Source organism: Hyla sarda, chromosome 4 (assembly GCF_029499605.1).
Source record: "Hyla sarda isolate aHylSar1 chromosome 4, aHylSar1.hap1, whole genome shotgun sequence".
NCBI lineage: Eukaryota > Metazoa > Chordata > Amphibia > Anura > Hylidae > Hyla > Hyla sarda.
Window position 1 is genome coordinate 46,899,146 of NC_079192.1, and position 23,318 is coordinate 46,922,463.

Below are 23,318 nucleotides of genomic sequence, written 5' to 3' on the forward strand. Positions count from 1 at the left end.
ATCCTAACAATCTGGTGCACACCAGCAATGCATGCTGAGAGAGACCTAGCTTCATCTCTACAGCAGTTAGATACAGTACATCTGTACGGGATCATCATTTCTAGACGTCTCTTTCCTCACTAATTTCCTGCCACACACTCAATCATGGGTTTAAGGAAATGTGTAACAATTACAGAATCTGAACTAGGCACAATTTTATAAAAGATTCTAAGTTATATTCTTTACTGTATCTATGGTTAGGGAATCAGTACAGTCAGACAAGGACATACTTATATTGGCCCACCTTTGCAATTGTTAGATGAAGTCTACTCATAGTCTCTGAAACAGGTAATATTATTATGGAGTGTGTTGGTCAGGTACCTTTAATATTTTGCCTAGGTCATAACATGCAAATAAGGAAGTCTGTACAAACCTTATTTCTGCATTGTTGAATCCTGAGGCCACCCAATGTACGAACATTACTACACACATAGCTCCCTTCTGCTTAGTGTATGGGACCATATACAGTATGTTACCATGGGGTACAAGGCTGTTGGCGCACAAACATTTCTTACCAACTCTCTAGATGCCGTCTTTGCACCATACCACCTCTTTCTTCTTCCATTGGTCTTTCTCAGCATGCATTGCTGGTTCCTGCAAGAGACCTCACCAGACAGATCCACACTTCCTCATCCACCTGTATACTCTGTACCATAATTGTTGGAGGACAGGAGCACTGCAGCCTTGGCAGCCTTCTCCACCACCCAGTCCCCTTAGCTTCTGGGGGTTGTTTCCTTCACGTGGGTCTGAACTTTTATGATGACCACCTTCTCTGGCAGTTCTAGGACTTTGAACACTTGAATTACAAATGACAGATTCTACATTTGATTGGTTTGCCCAAGGATTCAAGAAAACCTTTACTCCAATAGGCCCATACTTGTGGGCGGTAATAAAAGTGTACCTGTACTCATTATGTCACATTGTGTATGCATGTACTATAAACATACCTAATTTCAAACAGTAGATATATATTTCCTTCAAGTCTAATGTGACTTTGTGTTTCAGGAGAAGAAGGCTGTCATTCTCCCTATAAGCCCCACCTTTCTCCTCCAACTCCTTTTTGTCACTGATCACCACCCCTTTGAGTCTGGCTTTTTGTTTTCCCTCAGCTTAGCTCAGTCTTCAACAACCCTTGAATGTCTAGTAACTGACTGGATTCCTATGTCACTTTACATGAGGACAGAAATACACAAGTACATTTAAAGGGAACCAAACATCAGATTTTACCCTATATAATGCTTGGTAAAGCATTATATAGGGTAAAATTGTTGTCCTCACCATCCCCGGGGGACACTCCTGCCTCCAGGGATGGTGAAGATATGAAGTTATAATCTAGTCACCGCCACAGCTGTAAGTAGTCCCCTGGGCGGGGAGCTCCACTCACCTATTCCCGTTCTTCTGCAGGCAGCGACGCCCCCTCCGCTTGATTGATGGGCCACGTCATTGTTTTGCTCACTGAACAGACAAAGCAGAGCGATGACGCTGCCCATCAATCAAGCGGAAGGGGCGTCGCTGCCGGCCGAAGAACGGGAGTAGGTGAAAAGAGCTCCCCGCCCAGGGGACTACTTACGGCGGCGGCGGTGACTAGTTTATAACTTCATATCTTCACCATCCCTGGGGGCAGGAGCATCCCCCGGGAATAGTGAAAATAAAGATTTTACCCTATATAACGCTTTCCCTTTAACAATACTGACATGTACAAATACTCAACGTACAACAACCAGGGCCCAACACACATTCTCACCAAAAATGTAAAAGAATCAAAAATATAATCACCTTCAATGTGCAATGTTTATAATCCAATAAACCATTAGCTGATTTTAAATGCTCAGGTAACACTTATCAATTAAATAGTGATCATATTTTTATATCTTATATCTTATTTTATTTTCCTTGGCCAAACTTCTCTTGTTACTCCTATAATATAATCAGACAATTAATTGCATTTCCTGATACACTTCATTTTTGGCATCCATCCTGTGCAAATGTGAAAACAAAACTTATTAGGAAATTTATGAAATATCATCAAATATGTTCAATTAATACCACGTGGATTTTCTTTTGTTCTTCACCAATCTAAAAAGGATCAATTTACAACACAAATTACATAAACAGCTTCATCCATGCTCTCACTCAGCTTTCCTAAAGACCTACCACGCCTTCTGCATTCCATAGCAGTAAGCTCTCCTCATCATCATCTTCACTTTTGCCCCCACCATTGGAAAAAACAACTCCATTCATTCATCTATATTCATTGGACTAATAGCAGATCTGGAAATTATAATCCACATCCTGAAACAAAGGCTCTCTTCATTCGATAAATATAATATATAAATATAATATATATATATATATATATATATATATATATAATTTCCATCAAAACCTTGAGTCTCCATTTTGTTTCTCTAGTATCTATCAAAACCTTGAGACTCTCTCATCCTAGGCAATCCTACTCAACAACTTAGTTTACAACACAGACACAGTTTTGAAATTTATGAGGGTACTACAACTCCCATCCTATCTTCCTTTCATCCCTTTACCATCTCTATACGTTTCCCCTCTTTGCAAACTCGCAGCAGTCCCCTCCCCCTCTTTCTCCTTTCAACAACTATATACCAGTGAGATCATTCTAAACTGTAGCTCTGTGACCTTTGCTTCTCACTGTCTTGCTATTCAAGGTGGTACCTATTTGTGGGACCTCAAGCTGCAGCACAAACTGCTCTGCTATCTGCAAACATCTCTCTTTCTTAGGAGATAACTCTGGAATAACAACAAGATTCAAATAACAGACACATTTAAATGCAGTTCTGCCTTTTTAACTAAGTCTGGTACTAAAAAGGAAAGATCTACTCCCTTTTCTTCTTCTAAAATACTAACAATAATCCATAGACACATTAAGATATGACATGACACATATACAATCAGTTGCAATGGGAGGGGTCCTGGGAATATGTTATTGTCGGAGAGTCCCATGTCATAGCCTCTGGTATACACTCTGTCCTAGACACGCCTTCTTGCAGTGTCTACTTATAACATTATAACCGGCGTCCTGCGCCATAATCCACTAATATCCTCTTCTCTGGATCATCAGTTTTCACCAGAACATTGAACCTGCTCAATGTTTTGGTGGAATCCAGACTGCAGACATTGCTGTCTATGCGGTCCTAGTGCCGATTCAGTCGTCATTGGCCGCATTCAGAATCTTCGGCTGGAAATTCTGTAGTGTGAATCCAGCCTTATAGTTTGTAGTCTGGACTAATCAAACACCTGTAAAGTTCTGAAGAGCAGGAGGTATCATGCAAGATGTATGGGTCCCTATTGCACCACCCCCTGCCTTTAATTTCCTACAAGAGAAGTAATATACCCCATCAGAAGCTGTATTATTATACCATTCTCCACTAGCTTTGCTTTTAGGGAAGAATATGGCATCATAGGTTATATGGAACCATAGGGATTGTGTGCTGCTGTACAAGCTCCATTAACACAGTGCTGTGTGAATAAGGTCTAGATATTCCGTAATATCATATTATTATCAAAATCACCTACATTAATCATCATTCCAGTAGTGCAGCAAAGCAGCCAGGGGAAGACTTCCTATTTCTGCAAAGAACGTTAATGCTATAGCCTGTATATGCAGTCCTGAAATCTGCAGGTGTGTAAAATTCACAGTAGACCTCTTGTATTATCGGAACGTTCCTGCTGATATAGCAAACCGTGCTAATAATAACATTATCTTTGGAAATTATTACTTAAGCCCTTCATGCGTTCAGCATAGTACCTCCAGTGTGACCCCAAAGTGATGTCAGTCGCCAGAGAGATCTATTGAAGTTTTTGGACTCTATTAGTTGCCTTGGCAGTAGAAAAGTGTGATATTCCAGTATAACGGAGTGCTCCATGACTAAGAAGGATCATGTGTCCGGCTCCATCAATCTTACAACACAACACATTTTTCAAGAAATAAGGAGATGGCCTGTTTTACATATGTATTTTGTCCTTGGGGTTCACATTAGATTAATGCTGGCCAAACCCACTAATGTTGTCAGGACCAGTCAAATGTCTTATGTGTATGAGGTCTCCTCAACTCTCCCCAGTGGATGATGTCAGGAGACAGAAGGGTCAGGCAGTTAGATTGGAACATTTCAAATCATTTTGTTCTTAAAGGGGTATTCCAGGAAAAAACTTTTTTTTATATATCAACTGGCTCCAGAAAGTTAAACAGATTTGTAAATTACTTCTATAAAAAAATCTTACCCCTTCCAATAATTATCAGCTGCTGGAGTTGAGTTGTTCTTTTCTGTTCTTTTCTTGGGAACTGCACAGAGTAGAAGAGGTTTGCTATGGGGATTTGCTTCTACTCTGGACAGTTCCCGAGACAGGTGTCATCAGAGAGTACTTAGACAGAAAAGAACAACTCAACTTCAGCAGATCATAAGTACTGAAAGGATTAAGATTTTTTAATAGAAGTAATTTACAAATCTGTTTAACTCTCTGGGCCAGTTGATATATATATATATATATATATATATATATATATATATATATATATATATATAAAGTTTTTTCCTGGATAACCCCTGTAAAGACTAAGCCACCACCAGGAGAGTCTGGCAGAAGCTGGTGTATGGGCAAAGAGATAGCTGAAATGTATGGCCATCCTATAGCATGCTCAAAGACTATGTTCAATATGATTTTGAGCTTTAAAAAAACAGCAGTTTTTAGACAAAAATAACGTTAACATTTTTGGACTTTTTTGAGCCTGTTTTGTTTGCTTGTGGCCACCTTTTTTTCTGACCATAGCTGTTTATTGGACTACAGTAAAACCCACAGTTTCTAAACATGACTACTTTAATATGGGATATATTTCATGCTGTTTACAGTCAAATGTATGTGCAAAAAACAGACATTGCAAAATACAGTAAATTTATCAATCTGTATTTATTGAGAATTTTCAGAGAGAAATTTGGGGAGGCAAGCATCAATAATAGCAAGCCGTGACAAGAAAATAAACATGACATAAGAAGAATAACAATATAGGCTTATTATGGATCGATTTGGTGATTAAGCGATAATATGCCATTAAGGACAACAAACTGGACCCCACAAGCAAGTAAACAACAAGAAGTATAAAAACACCTTAAAAAGTAAGGCGATGAAGCCATGAAGTGCAAGTGGCCGAGAATAATATAGGTCATTAAATAAGGAAGGTAAACTCAACAATAGTGATGTCGCGAACATAAAATTTTCGGTTCACAAACCATGAACGCGGACTTCCGAAAAAGTTCGCGAAACGGCGAACCGCCATTGGCTTCAATGGGCAGGCGAATTTTAAAACCCACAGGGACTCTTTCTGGCCACAATAGTGATTTAAAAGTTGTTTCAAGGGGACTAATACCTGGACTGTGGCATGCCGGATTGGGATCCATGGCAAAACTCCCATGGAAAATTACATAGTTGATGCAGAGTCTAGTTTTATTCCATAAAGGGCATAAATCACCTAACATTCCTAAATGGTTTGGAATAATGTGCTTTAGCCCCCTTTGGGCATCACATACTTAGATCCCCCTTTAGACAGCACATAGATTATGTGCTGCCTAAAGGGGGGAATCTAACTATGTGATGGGGGGATCTAACTATGTTAGGCAGCACATAGAGCCCCCCTTTAGGCAGCACATAGATTCCCCCATATTAGGCAGCACATATTTAGATCCCCCTTTAGGCAGCACATAGTGGGCTTTGAACCCAAGGCCCCAGCGTTGCAAGTCAGCAGTGCTAACCTCTGAGCCGCCATGCTACCCTTACCATACATCTAATATCCACGGTTGCTTAAATGGACAGAGATGTCAGCAGAGAGTACCAGAAAATTAGGCATGCACACATGGCTCAAAAATTTGGTATTGTAGCAGCACCCAGAAAAATTGCAGCAGCAGAAAAAGTGCAGCACCAGAGGCCAGAAAAATTAGGCATGTACACATGGCTGAAATATAAGAACAAGCGCATATCCAAAAGTCCAGAAGACTCTATAATGCAGGACGGAGAAACAGACAAAGAGATTATTTTCTAAATACAATTTTTAATCAAATAAAGAAACAGAGTTCTTCCCTCTCTGTATTTTACTTTTGAAAATGTAAGTTAAAAAATCACATGCAACAAGCGTTCCTTTGTGTAATGGTTAGTACTCTTGAAAATTCAAGTTTAAATTATCATAAAGTCCAGAAGACTCTATAATGCAGGAAGGTGGTGCGGTGTGACTCTCCGCTTTGAAGCAAGATGGCGTGACACTGCCGTATCCGGGATGTGGAATAGCACCTGGGGAGCTGGGGGGGTGCCGGTGATGTGGAGCAAGACGCAGCAGTGGAAGAGGACTCGGCCGAGGATGTTATGGAAGAGGATGGAGTAGGAGGAGTAGAGGAGGTGGCAGCAGGCCTGCCTGCAAGTTGTGGCAGTGTCACCAGCTCCTCTGCAGAGCCACGCATTCCATGCTTGGCAGCCATCACCAGGTTTACCCAATGCGCAGTGTAGGTGATATACCTGCCATGACCATGCTTTGCAGACCATGTATCAGTGGTCAGATGGACCCTTGCCCCTACACTGTGTGCCAGACATGCCATAATTTCCTTTTTGCACAATGGAGTAAAGGTTGGGAAAATTTAGTCCGGGTACCTTCCACTGCGATGTCCCAATGGCTACAAATTTTTTAAAGGCCTCAGACTCCACCAGCTTGTATGGTAAAAGCTGGCGGGCTAGCAGTTCCGACAAGCCAGCTGTCAGACGCCGGGCTAGTGGGTGACTTTGAGACATTGTGATGTGACATCATGTGCCTTCGCAAAGCAGTTGTGCCTAGGTGGGTGTTGGACTTTCCACGACTCAGTTTCTTCTGGCACAGGTTGCAAATGACCTCGCTGTTGTCAGAGGCAGACACACAAAAAAAAAGGCCACACTGCTGAGCTCTGCGATGACGGCATTCTGGTGGTGGCAACAGCATGCGTTGATTGGCGTCCCATCTGGCTGACCCCGGGTGCCGATGCATGCTGTCTGACTGTGCAACTAGCTCCTTGCGATGACCTCCCCCTGCTTCCAACTCGTCTCCTCCTCCTCTCTGTCTCCCCATCTGAACTTTCCCCCTCTTCTTCTCTTCTAGTGGGCACCCACGTGGCATCCACGGACACATCGTCACCATCAATACCTTTACCGCTATCTGTCATTTTTTTGGTTAAATTTGCACAAGTGTCACACCAAATGTGATTTGCACTAGGGTGACACAATTTGCCCTGCAGGCAAAAAAATGGCAACTGTGATGTGAACTGACAGTGACGACTGATCTTATTTAACAGCCAAAAAAGGTATTTTTTATTTTTATTTGCACAACTGTCACACCTAATGTGATTTGCACTAGGGTGACACAATTTGCCCTGCAGGCCAAAAAACTGGCAACTGTGACGTGAACTGACAGTGACGACTGATTTTATTTAACAGCCAAAAAAGGTATTTTTTTAAATTTGCACAACTGTCACACCAAATGTGATTTGCACTAGTGTGACAATGAGCAAAACAGCTTGCCAGCGGAGTACCCCTTTTAAGCAGTGGTCCCCAACCAGGGTGCCTCCAGCTGTTGCAAAACACACGGACTGATATATTTCAGCCCTTTGAATACTGTAGTAGTTAGTTGCTTTAAAGAAAAAAAGCTTGCCAGCGGAGTTCCCCTTTTATGCAGTGGTCCCCAACCAGGGTGCCTCCAGCTGTTGCAAAACACACGGACTGATATATTTCAGCCCTTTGAATACTGTAGTAGTTAGTTGCTTGAAGAAACTTAAGTTTTATACTGGAGTACCCCTTTTAACCAGCGGTTCCCTCCCAACCAGGGTGCCTCCAGCTGTTGCAAGACACACGGACTGATATCTTTCAGCCCTTTGAATACTGTAGTAGTTAGTTGCTTGAAGGAACTTAAGTTTGATTCTGGAGTACCCCTTTTAACCAGTGGTTCCCTCCCAACCAGGACTGAAATCTTTCAGCCCTAAAAAGGTCTTTTTTGGGTGCTGTCCTTAAAGCAGATGTTACACTAGTGCTTTAGAAGTAAACTGGACTCTGAATACACCACCTAGCAGCAACCTAGCTATCGCTTTCCCTATACAGCAGGAGCAGCTTATCTGACCCTCCACTTCCTAAGCCTGCAGCATGCTGAATGAGGGTAAAATGGCGTCCGTGCAGGAGGTAGGAGGGTCTGGAAGGGAGGGACTGCTGCTGATTGGCTGTAATGTGTCTGCTGACTCTGACTCACAGGGTCAAAGTTTACTGCAATGTTAAAGTATAGGGGGGCGGATCGAACTTCACATATGTTCGCCCGGCGATGCGAACGCGGACATGCTAAATTCGCCAGGAACTGTTCGCCGTCGAACAATTCGCGACATCTCTACTCAACAACAGCGTAGAACTTAAAAATAAATAGTCTATCAAGTTTACAGGCGGTGCTCCTACCTTGCACAAACACAAAGAAAAAAAAGAAAGAAAAGATAAAGAAGCAGAGAAAAAAAAATGGGTGGGAAGGTGGAAGATAACTATGCAGGCAGGACTAAAGGAGCGAGGAACAGGTTCCCCATAACCACCACCCAAAGGATGGACCAGATTGGAAGGAGGACCAGGGGAGTCAGGTCTGCAGGAATGTGACAGACCAATCATAGTCATCTGCCATGATGGACTCCATGCGATGCAAAAAGTCAAGTTCAGCCACCCATTCACAGACAGTAGGAACTTCAGCAGGGTTCTATTGTTGAGGAATCATTGCTCTTGCAGCGGTGAAAAAGTGCCATAAAAGGCCCTGCTATATCATTGTACAGTTGTATTTTGACATGTTAACAATTTTATGCCTGTAATATTAGTATATGTTTGCACAAACAGCCATCTTACTATTAACCTCTTAAGGACTCAGGGCGTACCTGTACGCCTTGAGCCTGGTCCCGATGTTTAAAAGGGGTCATGCCGTGACCCCCGCATCACACCGGCTCGGTCCCGGCTGCTATTCATAGCCAGGACCCTGGGCTAACAGCACGCAGCACCGATCGTTGTGCCGCTCGCTATTAACCCTTCAGACGCGGCGATCAAAGTTGACCGCCACGTCTGAAAGTGAAAGTAAACGCTTCCCGGCAGCTCAGTCGGGCTGATCGGGACATCGCGATAAAATCGCAATGTTCCGATCAGCTAGGACGCAAGCGGAGGTCTCCTTACCTGTCTCCGCGGCGTCCGATCGGGGTTTAATTGCTCCAAGTCTGAGCTACAGGCTTGAGCAATTGAGCCCCTATCTCGCTGATCCATGCAAAGCTGTGGCTTTGCAGGGATCAGCATAAGAGATCAGTGTGTGCAGTGTTATAGGTCCCTATGGGAGCTATAGCACTGCATAAAAAAGTGGGGGAAAAAAGTTAACAAAGGTCATTTAACCCCTTCCCTAATAAAAGTTTGAATCACCCCCCTTTTCCCATAAAAAAAAACTGTGTAAATAAAAATAAACATATGTGGTATAGCCGCGTGCGTAAATGTCCAAACTATAAAAATATATAATTAATTAAATCACACGGTCAATGGCGTATGCGCAAAAAGATTCCAAAGTCCAAAAGAGCATATTTTTGGTCACTTTTTATATCATGAAAAAATGAATAAAAAGCAATCAAAAAATGAGTCCTCATACCGGCCCGTACACGGAAAAATAAAAAAGTTATATGGGGAGATTTATCAAAACCTGTGCAGAGGAAGAGTGGTGCAGTTGCCCATAGCAACCAATCAGATTGCTTCTTTCATTTTCCACAGGCCTCTTTAGAGGCCTGTGGAAAATGAAAGAAGCAATCTGATTGGTTGCTATGGGCAACTGCACCACTCTTCCTCTGCACAGGTTTTGATAAATCTCCCCCATAGAGGTTAGAAGATGAGAATTTTTAACATATACATTTTCCTGCATGTAGTTATGATTTTTTTCCAAAGTACGACAATATCCAACCTATATAAGGCTGAGTTCACACTACGTTTTGTACTTACGGTTCCCATATACGGCTGGGAGGAGGGGGGGTGGAGCTTAATCGCGGCGCCCGTCGACCGCGTTTTTGCCTACGGTCGGGAAACCGCATACGGCCGAAAACGCAGCCGACCGGAGGCTGCGCTTCACTCAGGTCGGCTCATAGACATGCATTAAATACAGTTCCCGTATACGGCTGAGTGCGGGTGCCGCGATTTAGCCCCGCCCCCCCTCCTCCCAGCCGTATACGGGAACCGTAAGTACAAAACATAGTGGGAACCTAGCCTAATTAGGGTATGATTTTAACCGTATGGACTTACAGAATAAAGATAAGGTGTTATTTTTACCAACAAATGTACTACGTAGAAACGGAAGCCCCCAAATTTACAAAATGAAATTTTTTCTTCAATTTTGTGGCACAAAGAATTTTTTCTCAGTTTCGCCGTGGATTATTGGTTTAAATGACTAATGTCACTGCAAAGTATAATTGGTGGCGCAAAAAATAAGCCATCATATAGAATTTTATGTTCAAAACTGAAAACGTTATGATTTTTAGAAGGTGATGAGGAAAAAATGAAAATGCAAAAAACGGGGTTAAGGGGTTAAGTGCAATAGAACTTAAAGGGGTTATCTAGGAAAAAACTTTTTTATATTTATCAACTGGCTCCAGAAAGTTAAACAAATTTGTAAATTACTTCTATTAAAAAATCTTAATCCTTTCAGTACTTATGAGCTTCTGAAGTTAAGGTTGTTCTTTTCTGTCTAAGTGCTCTCTGATGACATGTGTCTCTGGAACCGCCCAGTTTAGAAGAGGTTTGCTATGGGGATTTGCTTCTAAACTGGGCGGTTCCTGAGACACGTGTCATCAGAGAGCACTTAGACAGAAAAGAACAGCCTTAACTTCAGAAGCTCATAAGTACTGAAAGGATTAAGATTTTTTAATAGAAGTATTTTGCAAATCTGTTTAGCTTTCTGGAGCCAGTTGATATATAAAAAAAAGTTTTTTCCTGGAATACCCCTTTAAGAAAAGGGTAAAAATGCAGCCATTTGAGGCGTTTGGGAGCCCAAAAATTTAGCTAAAACACCTTAGCTTAAAGGTTTTACTGGATTTCCCATTTATAGTCATGACCAGTGGTGTACAAAGAAGAGAAGGGGCTACAGCCAAGATCAGATTTGGATGTTTTGTGATTCAGGAGGAGACTGTTTTTTATGACCCTTCCACATCTTTCCATAAAAATATTTGCCAATCCCCCATCCTATTGTTTGCTAGCAATACAGCATCTCTGGAGATAAGAATCCAGCCCATGGCAGAGGATCAGACTTAACATAGCAGGGCCCCATAATGGCGGCATGTATGCCCTTGGCTAAAACCTATCCTCGGAAATAGATGCCTAAGCCCCAAAGATCAAGAGTTTTGAGGGCTGTTCAATGGGTGCGATAAATGCCCTAATTTACCGCATTCGTCTGGGGAGACTTTATCTTTAACCTTCACTTACAGTTTCCTTGCCCGGGAAACATGTCTCCATCTTTTTCTTTCCTCCTACACACATTCTTGTAATTGGCATAAAATGAAGGTACAGAATTGCATTTCCCGTCGTACAGGCTCCCAGAATTTTACTTTAAGTTACTTTATACATGGCATACGAGGCTGCATCTTAAAATAGCTCTACCATGGAGCAGATCACACCACCATACACAATTATATCTCGTCTACAATGTCACTCTAGTACTAGGGGCTTACATGTTGCGTTTCTTTTCTGTGTGCTGTACAGTAGAAGTGGTGGTGTCACCTTTGTGACCCTCAGTAATTTGCTTGTGTACCTGCTATGTCGCCTGCACGGCTCCAGATCCAGAAAGCAGCTCTCCAACCATAAAACACACGGCCTGAGAATGGTCACACTGTGCTGAGGTTTTGCTCGGAGCAGAAATGAGAATTTTTTAATTTAGAGGGTTGAAACAGATGTGAGTAGGTTGATCGAGTGTTACCCCGTGCTGTGATTTATAAGCATTGCTGAGGCTGAATCAGAAAGAACTCCCCATATGCCTGCCTCTACCCACAATAACGTGGTACAACACCATTCTTTTTATTAGTGAGATTTCTTGGCTTCTTATAAACAACTTTTATAGGCCTCATTATGTGTTTTCTGCCGCAGGTCTACTAACTACAGCTCTGGGAGGATAGGACCATAGTCTATTCCTTTAACCACAGTCCACAAGGCCACCAACAGTCCAGGACTTTAGTTTTTCCCTGTTCTATTCCAATGGAGTAACTGAAAAACCTAGAATGTTGGTGGGCCTTGAGGACTGTGTTGGGGACCACTGCCATAAAGGGGTTATCCACCATAAGGTGATTTTATTACGTACCTGCCAGACAGTAATGGACATGCTTAGGAAGGATCCGTGCTTGTCTTGGGGCTAGATACCATATATACTCGAGTATTAGCCGTTCCGAATATAAGCCGAGGCCCCTAATTTCACCCCAAAAACCTAGGAAAAGTTATTGACTCGACTATAAGCCTAGGGTGGGAAATACATCATCCCCCCATGTCATCATCCCCCCCTGTCATCATCCAGACCCCCATCATTTACACCCCCGTCATTATCACCCTCATCATCATCACCCTGTCATTATCACCCCGTCATCATCACCCTGGTCATCATCCCCCTCGTCATCCTCCCCCTCGTCATCATCCCCCCTTCATCATCACCGCCTGTCAATCCCTTCGTCATCATCCAGACCCCCCTTTTGTTTTCTACTCACCTCCCCAGTTGTTGCTTTCTTGGTGGGAAGGAAGGGGGAGCTGGTCCGGGCCATCCACATTCGGCCACCTATGCTGCAGGGACCGTCCGGTGGGGAGGGTTAGTCGTTTCGGGCTGTGCATCTTCACTGGGAGGCCCTCTTCTCCGCTCCAGGCCAGCCACAGACTAGTGACGTTACTTTGACGATGACGAGCAGTGACGTCCATGCGCAGCAGGTGTCCATGACGTCCCTGCGCATGAACGTCCCTGCGCGGTGGCGTCAATGCAGCGTCACTAGTTCGGGGCCTGCCCGGAGCGGAGAAGAAGGCCTCCCGGTGAGGATGGAGAGCCCGGAACGACTAACCCTCCCCACAGGACGGTCCCTGCAACATAGATGCCCGAAGATGGATGGCCTGGCCCATCCCCTCACAGCTAAGCCAGAAGTGGTTTTTGTTCACTCAAGTATAAGCCGAGGGGGGTGTTTTCAGCACAAAAAATTGTGCTGAAAAACTCGGCTTATACTCAAGTAAATACGGTAGCTATGCTATGAGATTACTATAATGCTGTGGCTATCTTTTTGTGAACTGGCTATTTCCTGTTGGAGTTTCCTTCAACTGCAAATCCCATAGTTCCTTGCTTGTAAGTGTGAAGTCACTTTCCTCCCTCCCACACATCAGCCAGCCATGACCTGCATTCCATTCAAAAGACCAGTGTTTTCTAATCAGGGTGCCTATAGCTGTTGCAAAAATGCAATTAGTTGCAGAATGATCTCTCCAACCCACCGGTCGCTCCACCCATTGAAGCAGGACAGGCTCCCTCTGAACACCTGACTAGTGATGAAATGTCTCAGCCGCACTGCAACTTGGGAAAATCTGAGACAACAGTCATTTTTTATGCTGTTAAAAATAAATATTGGGGCGAAAATCACAGAAGAATTGCGAGACCACTGCCACACACAGGTACAGACACTATATTATGAACTACACTAGCCCTTGTAGCATAGTCAAATAAAAAAAAATACTGGAATACCCCTTTAAAGGCCTATCACAAGTTCAAGAGCCTTTTTTCATTGCTCCGAATGCTTGTCTCAGAAGCATGGAAGAAGACAAAAGATCTGGGGACCAGATGAAGAGGAATGGGATCTGAAGGGGGCCAGGGATAGTAAGTATAGTTGGTTTTTTTTGTTTTTTTTTCTATTTTTTCTCTGCCCCAGCAGCAAATTATGTTTCACAAATGGCTGGAATACTCCTTTAAATTCATAGAAGACATATTAACCTGGGTGTATTTGGTTGTAGTCGTATGAACAGCTCACACAGATGTGGAGAACATGATATCTCATGGCAACCATGGCAACTATAGATTATTATCATGGAAAACCCCTCATATAGCAAGTCAGTATTATATGAAGTATAAATGAACATAATATGTAAATGAGATAACAAAAAAAAAGCTCCATTCGTCTACTGCTGCAATGAAAGATAATCTCTCTAAAATACCATGGTCATGTTGGGGGTTGTAGTGTTCTATGTATAGAGTATAATAGAATTGTATTATGGTCATGTTGGGGGTTGTAGTGTTCTATGTATAGAGTATAATAGAATTGTATTATGGTCATGTTGGGGGTTGTAGTGTTCTATGTATAGAGTATAATAGAATTGTATTATGGTCATGTTGGGGGTTGTAGTGTTCTATGTATAGAGTATAATAGAATTGTATTATGGTCATGTTGGGGGTTGTAGTGTTCTATGTATAGAGTATAATAGAATTGTATTATGGTCATGTTGGGGGTTGTAGTGCTCTATGTATAGAGTATAATAGAATTGTATTATGGTCATGTTGGGGGTTGTAGTGTTCTATGTATAGAGTATAATAGAATTGTATTATGGTCATGTTGGGGGTTGTAGTGCTCTATGTATAGAGTATAATAGAATTGTAATATGGTCATGTTGGGGGTTGTAGTGCTCTATGTATAGAGTATAATAGAATTGTATTATGGTCATGTTGGGGGGTTGTAGTGTTCTATGTATAGAGTATAATAGAATTGTATTATGGTCATGTTGGGGGTTGTAGTGTTCTATGTATAGAGAGTATGATAGAATTGTAATATGGTAATGTTGGGGGTTGTAGTGTTCTCTGTATAGAGTATAATAGAATTGTATTATGGAATGTTGGGGGTTGTAGTGTTCTATGTATAGAGTATAATAGAATTGTATTATGGTCATGTTGGGGGTTGTAGTGTTCTATGTATAGAGTATAATAGAATTGTATTATGGCATGTTGGGGGTTGTAGTGTTCTATGTATAGAGTATAATAGAATTGTATTATGGCATGTTGGGGGTTGTAGTGTTCTATGTATAGAGTATAATAGAATTGTATTATGGCATGTTGGGGGTTGTAGTGTTCTATGTATAGAGTATAATAGAATTGTATTATGGCATGTTGGGGGTTGTAGTGTTCTATGTATAGAGTATAATAAATCTCTTCTCTGTTATTTGCATAGTCTACCAAGTAACTGAAGCCCAGACACTAGTTATTAATGGGGTTGAACAGGCAATATCCAGTGTATACAATTAACAGCACAATGCTGGCGCCATCTATCTTTACGTCCCGTATTTAGAAATACACAGGCTTTAATATACGTTAATGTCCAGCGTTGGATTTACTTGCACTTTAACATGGTTATATTTGAGTGGGGAATATATGTCTCCAAAGTGACTTTGCAGGTGATCCATCCCCATTACATTGATATATCTCCTCCTCATGTGCTGGCAATCCCTGTATGAACCTCCATGCATTATTTATGAGGCTCGGTAGCATGTCTGAAGCCGCACATCAATGACCTAAGCATCATTTGCATGGATAGCCAATCGCGTCTGCTAGATGAATAGATGCGGCTCTCCACTCACCACACAATATCCTGTCCTCGCTGATAATGTGATTCAGTTTGATGTCACGCAGCACTCGTAGGATTATGGGCTTTTGCCTTCAGCACTTTTCTCATTAAAGCAGGAAGACTACAAGTCCCAGAAGTCGATGCTGCTGACGGCACTGTGGGATCACATATCTTGATAAAAAGCAATCTGTGTTGTGACTCAGGAGTGATTGGCGCAGGTAGCGAATGAGTATCGGTGGCATTTTAATCTTGTTACAGTGTACTGTGTGGCGAGTACAGTCGTCCCTCAAGTTACAATATTAAAGGGGTATTCCAGGCCAAAACTTTTTTATATATATCAACTGGCTCCGGAAAGTTAAACAGATTTGTAAATTACTTCTATTAAAAAATATTAATCCTTCCAATAGTTATTAGCTTCTGAAGTTGAGTTGTTGTTTTCTGTCTAGCTGCTCTCTGATGACTCACGTCCCAGGAACTGTGCAGTTCCTATGGGGATATTCTCCCATCATGCACAGCTCCCGGGACGTGACATCATCATTGAGAAGTTAGACAGAAAACTTCAGAAGCCAATAATTATTGAAAGGATTAAGATTTTTTAATAGAAGTCATTTACAAATCTGTTTAACTTTCCGGAGCCAGTTGATATATATATAAAAAAAAAATGGTTTTGCCTGGAATACCCCTTTAATCGGTTCCAGGACGACCATTTTATGTTGAAACCATTGTATGTTGAGACCATAACTCTATGGAAACCTGGTAATTGGTTCTGAAGCCACCAAAATGTCATCCAAAAATAGGAAAAGGTGAGGATTAAAGAAAAATAAGTAGATAACTAATATAGATAAAGCAAATCCTTATATATAAAAGTAAGAAAGATCTGCTGGGAGCTGTAATCACTGTTTAGGTCAGTGTTTCCCAACCAGGGGGCCTCCAGCTGTTGCAAAACTACAACTTCCAGCATGCACGGACAGCCGTTGGCTGTCCGGGCATGCTGGGAGTTGTAGTTTTGCAACAACTGGAGGCACCCTGGTTTGGAAACAATAGTTTATGTAGAGGACAGGAGCTTCTTCAGGGTCCTATACAGTACACAGTGTCCCAAATGGAGCCGCCCTTACTTGGTGTCCAAAAGAGCAGCTAACCCTGGCACAGGTAAGGAGTAGTACAGAACATGTTCTACCTCCCTGTACTGTAGGGGGCGCTACCAGACAGCCAGTCAACTACCTCCCTGTACTGTAGGGGGCGCTACCAGACAGCCAGTCAGTGCAGACACTTCAGTAATAGAGGTGATTTGCCAGTAAAATGCCCATTCTGATTGGTCAGTTCCTCCGGTTGTGACATGTTTCACAGATCTGGACTGTCTGTACATTGTATGTTGATTCTGGTTTCAAGTTACGATGGTCCAGAAAAACCATTGTATGTTGAAACTATTGTATGTTGAGGCCATTGTAAGTTGAGGGATCACTGTACTTGCAGTTATGTAGATTCTCAGAACTGAGCATATAATGAGACAACCAGAGGCGGAAGGTTTTGTGTGCTGCAGAATAGAAGAAATTGGCCCTGGTATGTGTGAGTAGAACTATACTGGAGATAGGGGACTGTACTGTGAGTCAGAGCGTAATGTGTACTAAGCCGTAAAACGCGTCAGCTGTAATAAACAACACATCATAAAAAATATGAATCTGTTTAGAAAAAATATATTCTCTATGTAGTTTTTAAAGCTATGATAGAGAGACACAATGGGATGTAACTGGGCGCATAGTTATATTCCACAGTCAAAGTGTTGGTATCTGTCTGTGACCAGTGCAGCATGACTATGCACTATGCATCCGCCTAGCTAAAATATACAGCACATTGGTAACAAAGAGGTGTAAAGTATTCAACTAGGGTGTTGGTCATGGCTATTGGTTATAGAAGAGTAAATGAGGCATAGCTTAAAGGAAATCTCTCATCAGACAGGTAGTGCAGGTGACACTGATGACAATGATACTTACCTGGTCCCGTTCCGTCTTGTGGTTATCCAGTTATCCTCTTTGGTATCTTCCACTCCGGACCCAACTTGGAGCATGGTCGGAGCTCCTTGACGTCACTACTGCTGTTCTCTGCTGGGTCCCGCTGATAGGAAACAGCAGGGGTGATGTCACCAAGCTACACCCATGTTCCAAGTCTGGTCAGGAGCAAAAGATACCAAAGAATACCCCCATAGAAATGCATTGCCTTTCTTGCAGACACAGGGCAAAGCTGAGCTGATAATGGAATGCATATCCAGTAGCGTCACTCCACCATTCACTCTCACATGCTCCAAGCACTTCATGCTTGAAGTGTGTGAGCCACAGGGACGCGATCTCCGGATGTGACGTCATCGCGTCTGCCCGGAGATCCCGTCGACATGGCTCACGCGCTGCATATGTTAGGGGCACAGAACGGGGGCAGTATGTTTGAGGGGCATAGAACATGGGCATGATATGTGACAGGCAATGAAGGGGGGAATTATATGTGAGGGTCACAGAACGGGGGCATGATATGTAAGGGTCACAGAATGGGGGCATTATATGTGAGGGGCACAGAACATGGGCATGATATGTAAGGGTCACAGAATGGGGGGCATTATATGTGAGGGGCACAGAATGGGGGCATTATATGTGAGGGGCACAGAACGGGGGGCATTATATGTGAGGGGCACAGAACATGGGCATGATATGAGAGAGGCAATGAAGGGGGCATTATATGTGAGGGTCACAGAACGGGGGCATTATATGTGAGAGGCAATGAAGGGGGAATTATATGTGAGGGTCACAGAACGGGTGCATTATATGTGAGAGGCACAGAATGGGGGCAATATATGTGAGAGGCAATGAAGGGGGGAATTATATGTGAGGGTCACAGAACGGGGGCATTATATGTGAGGGGCACAGAACGGGGCATTATATGTGAGGGGCACAGAACTGGGGCATTATATGTGAGGGGCACAGAACGGAGGACTAATATGTGAGGGGCAAAGAACAGGGGGTATTATTATATTTTATATATGAGGGCACAGGAAAGGGGGCATTGTGATTATGTAGGGGAAAAGGATGGGGCACAGGACAAGGGGAATTATTATTATGTGGAGGGCACAGGACAGAGGGCATTATTATATTTTATATATGAGGGCACAGGACAGGGGGCATTATTAATATGTGGGAGCACAGGATGGGGCTTTATTACTATATATGAGGGGCACAGAGTGTTTTGAATATCAGAGGTATGGTGTATATTATAAGGAAATTCTGGGGTGGTATGGTTTTTATGGGCCACAATATGTTGTGGTATTGTATTCAGAGGTTGCACTGTAAAACAAGGTTACAAAAGGGCGCAGTGTGTGGTAGTATATTCAGAGAGTGCAGTGTGTGGTAGTATATTCAGAGGGTACAGTGTGTGGTAGTATTATATTCAGAGGGTGCAGTGTGTGGCAGGTTTATATTCAGAGAGTGCAGTGGGTGGTAGTATTATATTGAAAGGGCGCAGTGTGTGGTAGTATATTCAGAGGGTACAGTGTGTGGTAGTATTATATTTAGAGGGTGCAGTGTGTGGCAGGCTTATATTCAGAGGGTGCAGTGTGCGGCAGGTTTATATTCAGAGAGTGCAGTGGGTGGTAGTATTATATTTTAAGGGTACAGTGTGTGGCAGGTTTATATTCAGAGAGTGCAGTTTGTGGTAGTATTATATTTAGAACGTACAGTGTGTCAGTATTATATTCAGAGGGTACTGTGTGTCAGTATAGAGGATCAGAATTGACATAGTGAGAAGCCAGTGCCATCTGGCCGTCAACTTCTGCAAAGGGAAGGTTTAGCTGGAACAAGTAATGGTGGTGTGTACCAGCTGAATTAGATAAGAAAAGACTATAGAGTCACTGATATCATTCTGTATTCTCACTTTGTCCCATCAGAGATTTAGTCACTTGTAAGTTCTGCAGTAATGATGTGTAAAACAACAACATCCCCTTAGAGGTCATACTGGGAGCTGTAGTTTTAAATGTTAAAACCTTCTCTAGCATTGTCCCATTCTGTGGCAATTGGTATATTTGATTATTATACTGGAAAAAAAATTCTTCAACGTTCTACACCACTGGCGTCCATGACAACTGGCTAAAAAAATACTTGAGCAGGGGGGAGACGGTTCGGGGGTGACACCCTTTTCCACCACACCAGGTGACACCAACCCTAGCAATGCCACTGTGCACCTCACCTTACTAGTGGTGGTTAAAAGAGTTGTTAAGGGAGCAGATAAGTTTCTACCTGTTCTCCTACCAGGTGCTTACTTCTTCCCCCTTGCCTCGTCTCAGGACTACACCTTCTTGCCTGTCACAATCATTGCATGTGGGTGAAACAACGTCTGCATTCGATGACCACCATCTTGCATGATGTTACCAATGTTACAGAAAAGTTGGGAAGTTATTGGACATCAGGTGAAGGTGTGGTTTCCCCCCGCACACGATGGTTGTGGCGGAGACCCCCCCCCACTTTCTTCTCAGAAGGTATAGTTGCGAGACAAGGCAGGGGGCAGAAGTAAGCACCGGGATAGCAGAACAGGTAGAATCAGCTCCCCGGGCACTACCTTAAGGGTAGCAGCAGGTTTAACGCTTCTCGGCCTTTTGGCTAAGATCAAATGTTGTATCTGTTCTTATCAGTTTTCATGCTGGTGGGGATGGGTGCTACATGGAGGATGCAGGTGTACCAGGGCTTTCCGGGGCTGGTTCTGAGGAATCAGCTCGACGGTTGCCCCGATGTGACCTGTTCCCTCCGGGTCTCGCCATGAGGCTGAGAGGGTCTAGAGCCGAGGTACTTTTATGCCTCGGGGAGTGGTGACCCCGAGGTGCCGAAACTCACTGGGAGGATAGACTCACTGAGTTGAAGCACGGGCACCATAATCTCTTCACCTTGTGGCACTCACCTCTTGATTCCCGGCCTTCTGGCTAGGATCAGAGAAATTTTTATAGATCCGGCCGGATGTCCGGGCAGTATATCTGCACACATTCACTTATTTATTTCTTTTTTGTCTCACTGTGTCACTTTTTGCGTGTTGTGTGTTCACAGGATTTGTCAGGATGCGGTAGCCCTTCTGGGTGTCCCTCCTGGCGGTCTAGGGGAGGTGTGTGTGGCCATTAGGCTCCGCACCTCCCTGCAAACACCCCGGGTACTCCTGCTTTGGCAGGGTACCTACCGTAATCGGCTCTGCGGGCAGATACCTTGGCAAACGCCAAGGGGGATGCCGGGAGCTTTTGTGGTCCCCTAGTAGCTTCGGCGAAAAGGGACATCGAACCTGGAACCTCGCAGGTACCTTTTGGTCCGGAGGCGAAGGGTAAGGTTTGTTGGGGGGCCTCTCTCCTATCGGAGAAGGGCTTGCGATAGACCGCATCCTTTGTGCACGTTTTTTTAGTGTAACACGTTTGCACTTTTTCTTGCACTTTGGGTGAATCGAAAGCATATTCCTTGGCTTTAAAAAGAAAAAAAAAACTATAGTTCAGGGAGGACATGGGACCCCTGGCTTTGGGCTTGGTCGTAGCTTCAGCTATACTAACTCCATTGATAACTATAGTTCAGGGTGGACATGGGACCCCTGGCTTTGGGCTTGGTCGCAGTTTCAATTATACTAACTCCATTGATAACTATAGTGCAGGGAGGACATGGGACCCCTGGCTTCAGACTTGGTCCTGACTTCAGCTACACTAATTCCAATGATAACCATGGTGCAGGGAAGACATGGGACCCCTGACTTTGGGCTTGGTCCCAGATTCAGCTACACTAACTCAATTAATAGCTATGGGAGAGCATGGGCCCACTTGGCTTTTGGGCTGGGTCCAAGCCTTAGCTACACAAACTCCATTAATAGCCATGGTGCAGGAAGGCATGTTCCCCCTGACTTTAGACTTGGTCACAGCTTCAGCTACACTAACTTCATTGATAACTATAGTTCATGGAGGACATGGGACCCCTGGCTTTGGGCTTGGTCCCATATTCAGCTATACTAACTCCATTGATAACTATAGTGCAGGGAGGACATGGGACCCCTGGCTTTGGGCTTGGTCCCATATTCAGCTATACTAACTCCATTGATAACTATAGTGCAGGGAGGACATGGGACCCCTGGCTTTGGGCTTGGTAGCAGCTTCAGCTATACTAACTCCATTGATAACTGTAGTGCAGGGAGGACATGGGACCCCTGGCTTCAGACTTGGTCCCGGCTTCAGCTACACTAATTCCAATGATAACCATGGTGCAGGGAAGACATGGGACCCCTGACTTTGTACTTGGTCCTAGATTCAGCTACACTAACTCAATTAATAGCTATGGGAGAGCATGGGCCCACTTGGCTTTCAGGATGGGCCCAAGCCTTAGCTACAAAACCTCCATTAATAGCCATGGTGCTGGAAGGCATGTGCCCCCTGGTTTCGGGTTTGGTCCCCTCTACAACCTCTATAGCTATGAAAAACAGTGTAAATTTAGGAACTGATAACGAAGACAAATTCAGAGGACACAATCAGACTGCTCCAAATATATATAGCCAGGGAAAATGCTAATCACCAAATGAACAGGACAGCTGCCAGTCCAATGAAAAAGAGTGCTACCGTGGGGTGCTAAGCTCAATAGCCGAAGCAAAAATGCATAATACAATAAAAGAATAAAAGCTTGCACTCACCACTCCTGTAGACTTTTTCATACGGTCAGTCCGTTGCGACGGGGAGACTTTATTGATGCGGGGGGGGTGCTCAGAGGCAAACAGCCGTTTTCGCACAGTAGGTGTGTGCTTCTTCCGGCCTCTATAGTGCAAGCTTTTATTCTTTTATTGTAAAGTGTAAATTTAGGACTTAAGCAAATAATAGACAGGTATCACCACTATTATCTATAGGTGTCTCAGGGCCACTACTAATGGGCCTTGTGTTACATTTGAAGAGTGGCAAATAAATGACTTACTCCAACCCTAAGCAAACTACTGTATACTAGCATTACAGAGAACACTGTAAGACACCCATACAAATAAATGAGTAGATATATTTCTATACTTGCAGTACTGTGACTGTTATTATGCAGGAGAAGTACTGCAGTGTTGTGTGTTTTTAGTGTTTTACTAATTATGAATAAATTGCAAACACATTTCTGCAGAGTTACAAGACGGGAAAGCAAGCAGTGAATCCCGTGGTTTTCAATGAACCTGATACTATTATAACGTCTTCTGTATTTTACTACCATACATGTAAATAATCATCATACCAGATTACCTTTTCCCAGACATGGGTATTTTAGCATCAGTAATACTCATACTCAGGTTTGTCATCTGCAGCTTGGGTTCCCCCCCCCCCCCACCCCACACCCCCTTAGGAGTAATCTGTCGTGTCTAAAAAGTGGCATCTTCTGTGGACATCAGTTTTGGCACCTAAACCCCGTGCACAGAAGTAGAATGGAACTGAGATTTCCAAGCTAAAGTTAGGCACGATTCTGTCCTTCTAAGGAAAATTACATTTGTTGGTCGGTCCACTGAGGACTTGATTTAAATTATTAAAGAAAATCAATAGAGCTTCTATACCTGATGTCCTAGTATTGATAATAGGCAATTCCATAATTGCATCTTCAGCGAGTCTCTTGTCAGTCACGCGAGGGCAGAAACAAGTAT

General features: G+C 43.3%; 1 protein-coding gene and 1 pseudogene across 2 annotated transcripts in view; both read left to right on the forward strand.

Moving 5' to 3' along the window:
- Nucleotides 1-23,318, forward strand: part of ADGRL1 (adhesion G protein-coupled receptor L1) — a 391,958-nt gene that overhangs the window by 200,575 nt on the left and 168,065 nt on the right. The window lies entirely within an intron of this gene.
- Nucleotides 20,286-20,395, forward strand: LOC130267928 (U2 spliceosomal RNA; annotated as a pseudogene).